Raw genomic sequence first — 6,000 nt, 5'->3', positions numbered from 1 at the left:
AGTATCCTCAACTATTTCAGCATAGCTCAATATAAACAGAAGAGATAGCACATTATCTTGTAATTAGGGTCCTACAGAATTGCACACTCAACTTCGTGCCCCACAGTTTTGGATCCTAACTATTGCCCTCATTGATTTGCATCGCTGATGTTGATGTTGATTCTACTTTTCCCATTTACAACTCCTCAAGATTTTGTTTTGTATTTTTTTCTTAGCCCATCATCCCCATTTGTTTTGCACATTTTTTTGTCATTTAATTCCTCCTACATTTCATCCAAAACAGATTTTCCCTTTTGTTCTCCCCAGCCACTTCCTCTGCCTCTGTATCTGCTTATAACTTTCACGTTTGTAAAAAATATCTTTTACCAGTTCTGGTCAATTGTCACTATCTAAAATGTCAACGCTTTTCTCTTCCTAGAGTTGCTGCCTGACATGCTGAGTACTTGCATCTTTTTCTGTGATTTTAGATTTTGGGCATCTTGAATTCAGTCCACTATTTGGCATGGACTAAGAAAGGAATCATTACATTGTCAAAAGTGTATGAAAAATCTTATTGCATGTAGTAAGCACATTCTAGGTATACTTTTTAAAATCAATTTTTATAATTAATTTTAATATTCTACATCAGCAAATAATATACAATTCCTTTCTGCATTACTATGTCAAAAACAATAACATTTCATTCTAAGTGTGTGTTTTAATCAATCTGTATGGTCTCACATCTCCAGCATCAATGCGATTTGAACCCAGATCTTATGGGTCAGTGGCAGGGACATTATCACAATGTCAGAAGAGCTGCAGAAACTAAAATTATCATTATGGTTTAGTGGAAAGGACTAATATCTTGCAAAGTTATTGTTACCTTAGTTACAAAAGAAAAGTTGTCTATGACATTTAGCTGGAAAACAATTGTCTGGTCAGTAGTTTAGACAGTATTTACTAACATTTTGAACAGGCAGAAGAATATAGTGAATGTTTCACGTATTTAGCAAAGCAATATATTTAAGGAATAATTGTTAATCTCATGGCACTCTTGCTCTATTCATAGCATACATCAGAGGAGGCCCAATCCCTTCTGAGTGACATTAAGACAATTAAGAACATCTGGATTCTACTACTGCTCTCCAGCCTTACAGTTCAATTTGTTTATTTCCACCTGGGTTATTCTCTCCTTTTCTGTTCATCCTTGCAGAATGCCACCTGAGAAAAGACAAAAGAAAATAAACCAAAATGTTTCACTGAAAAGCCATTCTAAACATAAGCAGACACGAAGACATAAAATATGAAATGACACAACAAATTCCTCCAATTTTTAATAGATCCCAGTTTGTTTTCTGTTTTATGCTATATATATAGTGCCATAACAAGTTCAGGAATACTTAATTTCCCCATAAAACATTGCAGAACTTTATAAGTTTGCATTTTCCTCATTAAATTAAAACAGTGGCTACAAATCACTCTGTGAAGATCAAGTGTCAAAAGTGCTTCAGTTTTTATAAAGTACTTTGCGATCTCCTGAGATTGTGAAAAATGCAACATTAATTTAAGTACAGTATATTTTCTTTTCCTTTTTTGGGTTAACAAATACTTTGATGGTACTTAACATAAAGGGATTGCAGTTCTTAATTTATTTTATTACATATTTCTCAGTTACATTGAGAAATTTCATCTTCCTTAACATGAGTAGAATGCTTAAGTTAGTCCTGTTTTAGAAGGTTATTTAATAATGGCATGCAATCCTGCCCTTTACTCCTAAATGTTATGCACAACATGCACAACTGGAGCTGGAAGCACTCCTCCTAGTGAGCTTTTTAGGCATCACAGTTTAATTTCCAAACAACAGCATAGTTTACATACTTTCAACAAAAGAACACAATTTACATTAAAGCAGTTTATCCAAATGGCCTCTTGTAAACTGAAGACACCAGGAGTGGGCAGAATTCATGCAGTTTCAATCACAAATAAATTAATAGTCCTAGTTTATAATAACTGCTTGGCTATGTGAATCATTAAAAAGGGATCATTATCAACATCCTGGGGGTTATCATTGACCAGAAACTCAACTGGACTCATCACATAAACACAGTGGCTACAAGAACAGGTCAGAAGTTAGAAATACTGTGGCAAGTAACTCACCACCTGACTCTTCAAAGCCTGTCCACTATCTACAAGGCATAATTCAGCAGTGTGATGGAATACTCCCTACTTGCCTGGATCAGTGCTGCCACAACAACGCTCAAGAATTTTGACAGCACTGGGGACAAAGCAGCCTGCTTGATTGGTACTACATCCACGAGCACCCACTACCTTCGCCACTGATGTTCAGTAGCAGCAATGTGTACTATCTACAAGATGCACTGCAGAAATTCACCGAAGATCCTCACACAATACCGTCCAAACCCACAACCACTTCCATCTAGAAGGACAAGGGCAGCACATGTGTGTGAAAACCGCCATCTTCAAACTCCCCTCCAAGCCATTCACCATCCTGATTTGGGAGTATATTTGTGTTCTTTCACTGTCTTTGGGTCAAAATCCTGGAATTCTCTTTCTAATGGCATTGTGAGTCAACCTACAGCAGGTGGACTGCAGCAGTTCAAGGAGGCAGCTCTCATAACCACTTTCTCAATGGCAATTAGGGATGGATAATAAATGCTGGCCAGCCAGTAATGCCTATATCCCACAAAATGAATTATTAAAAATAAAAATGGCAGAGCTGTCAAAGGAGATTAAGAAACAGTAAAATAAAACCAAGAGCTGTGGATGCTATAAATCAGAAACAAAGTTCTAAATACTCAACATTAATTCTGTTTTCTCTCCATAGATGCTTTTTGTTTTAGCTGAAGAGACAGCACAGGGAAACAAAATGGTCCGGCACATTTAAATATATGGAATTGTGATTATTTTTAAATTTTGCATCAGTATTTACTGTGGAAAAGGATATGGAAGGTATAGTCTGTAGGGAAATAGATGGTGATATCTTGAAAAATGTCCAGATTACAGAGGTGGAAGTGCTGGATGTCTTGAAATGGTTAAAGGTGGATAAATCCCCAGGACCTGATCAGGTTTACCCGAGAACTCTGTGGGAAGCTAGAGAAGTGATTGCTGGGCCTCTTGCTGAGATATTTGTATCATCCATAGTCACAGGTGAGGTGCCGGAAGACTGGTAGTTGGCAAACGTGGGATCACTGTTTAAGAAGGGTGGTAAAGACAAGCCAGAGAACTATAGACCGGTGAGCCTGACCTCATGGTGGGCAAGTTGTTGGAGGGAATCCTGAGGGACAGGACGTACATGTATTTGGAAAGGCAAGGACTGATTAGGGATAGTCAACATGGCTTTGTGCGTGGGAAATGCGTGGCTACAGGGATGGTGCAGGAGGGAGGGATTCCGGTATCTGGATAACTGGGGTTCTTTCTGGGGAAGGTGGGACCTCTATAAACAGGATGGTCTACACCTGAACCTGAGGGGCACTAGTATCCTTGGGGGGAGGTTTGCTAGTGCTCTTGGGGGCGGTTTAAACTAACTCTGCAGGGGCATGGGAACCTAGACTGTAGCTTTAGGGTGCAGGACCTGGAGTGTTAGGGAGGTTAGGAACATGGCATCAATCTCAAAGGAGGATGCCTGTAAACAGGAAAGTGGCTTGAAGTGTGTATACTTCAATGCAAGAAGTATACGAAATGAGGTAGGTGAACTTGCAGCGTGGGTTGGTACCTGGGATTTTGATGTTGTGGCTATTACGGAGACATGGGTAGAACAGGGACAGGACTGGCTGTTGCAGGTTCCAGGGTTTAAATGTTTTAGTAGGGTCAGAGGTGGGGGTAAAAGAGGGGGAGGTGTGGCATTGCTTGTCAAAGATAGTATTACAGCGGTGGAAAGGACGATGGACGAAGACTCGCCATCTGAGATAGTTTGGGCTGAGGTTAGGAATAGGAAAGGTGAGGTCGCCCTGTTAGGAGTTTTCTACAGGCCTCCTAATAGTCCGAGAGACTTCAGGAGAAGAGTGAAAGTAATAGGGTGGTTGTTATGGGGTCTTTAACTTTCCTGATATTGATTGGGAAAGGTATAGCTCGAGTTCGTTAGATGGGTCGGTGTTTGTCCAATGTGTGCAGGAGGGTTTCCTGACACAATATGTAGACAGGCCAACAAGAGGTGATGCCATACTGGATTTGGTTCTGAGTAACAAACCAGGTGTTAGAATTGGAGGTAGGTGAGCACTTTGGGGACAGTGACCACAATTCGGTGACTTTTACTCTAGTGATGGAGAGGGATAAGTGTGCACTGCAAGGCAAGAGTTATAGCTGGGGGCAGGGAAATTATGATGCGGTGAGGCACGACTTAGGATGCATGGCTTGGAAAAGTAGGCTTCAAGGCAAGGGCACAATCAATATGTGGAGCTTGTTCAAGGAGCAACTATTGAGTGTCCTTGATAAGTAAGTACCTGTCAGGCAGGGAGGAAAGGGTCGTGTGAGGGAGCCGTGGTTTAATAAGGAATTGGAATCCCTTGTTAAAGGGAAGAGGGCGGCCTATGTAAAGATGAGGCGTGAAGGTTCAATTGGGGCGATTGAGAGTTATAAGGTAGCCACGAAGAATCTGAAGAGAGAGCTAAGAGCAGCAAGGAGGGGACATGAAAAGTCCTTAGTTGGTAGGATTAGGGAAAACCCAAAGGCTTTCTATAGGTATGTCAGGAATAAAAGAATGACTAGGGTAGGAATAGGTCCAGTCAAAGATAGTAGTGGGAAGTTGCGTATGGAGCCTGAAGAGATTGGGGAGACACTGAATGAATACTTTTCATCAGTATTCACACAGGAACAGGACATTGTTGTCGATGTGAATACTGAGTCACAATGAATTAGAATGGACGGCTTTGAGGTATGTAGGGAAGAGGTGTTGAAAATTCTGGAAAGGGTGAAAATAGATAAGTCTGATGGCATTTATCCTAGGATTCTCTGGGAAGCAAGGGAGGAGATTGCAGAGCCATTGGCCTTGATTTTTATGCCCTCGTTGTCTACAGGAATAGTGCCAGAAGACTGGAGGATAGCAAATGTGGTTCCCTTGTTCAAGAAGGGGAGTAGGGATAACCCTAGTAACTATAGGCCGGTGAGCCTCACTTCTGTTGTGGGCAAAGTCTTAGAGAGAATTGTAAGGGATAGGATTTATGAACATCTGGATAGGAATAATGTGATCAAGGATAGTCAGCATGGTTTTGTGAAGGGCAGATCGTGCCTCACAAACCTTATTGAATTCTTTGAGAAGGTGACTAAGGAAGTGGACAAGGGTAAAGCGGTAGATGTGGTGTATATGGATTTTAGTAAGGCATTTGATAAGGTTCCCCATGGTAGGCTACTGCAAAAAATACGGAGGTATGGCATTGAGGGTGAGTTGGAGGTTTGGATTAGGAATTGGCTGGCTGGAAGAAGACAGAGGGTAGTAATTGATGGTAAAGGTTCATTTTGGAGTGCAGTTACTAGCGGTGTTCTGCAAGGATCTGTTTAGAGACCATTACTGTTTGTCATTCTTATAAATGACCTGGAGGAGGGGCTAGAAGGTTGGGTGAGCAAGTTTGCGGATGATACGAAAGTCGGTGGAGTTGTTGACAGTGAGGAAGGATGTGTCAGGTTACAGCAGGATTATAGATAAGCTGCAGAGCTGGGCAGAAAGGTGGCAAATTGAGTTAAATGTGGATAAGTGTGAGGTGATTCACTTTAGTAAGAGTAACAAAAAGATGGGGTACTGGGCTAATGGTTGGATACTTGGTAGTGTGGATGAGCAGAGGTATCTTGGTGTCCATGTGCACAGATCTCTGAAAGTTGCCACCCAGGTAAATAGTGCGGTGAAGAAGGCATATGGCGTACTGGCTTTTATTGGTAGAGGAATTGAGTTCCAGAGTCCTGAGGTCATGTTGCAGTTGTATAAGACTCTGGTGCGGCCGCATCTGGAGTATTGTCTGCAGTTTTGGTCACCATACTATAGGAAGGATGTGGAGGCACTGGAACGGGTGC

This window comes from Chiloscyllium punctatum, chromosome 3, assembly GCF_047496795.1.
Source record: "Chiloscyllium punctatum isolate Juve2018m chromosome 3, sChiPun1.3, whole genome shotgun sequence".
Classification (NCBI taxonomy): domain Eukaryota; kingdom Metazoa; phylum Chordata; class Chondrichthyes; order Orectolobiformes; family Hemiscylliidae; genus Chiloscyllium; species Chiloscyllium punctatum.
This window is presented reverse-complemented; position numbering follows the sequence as displayed.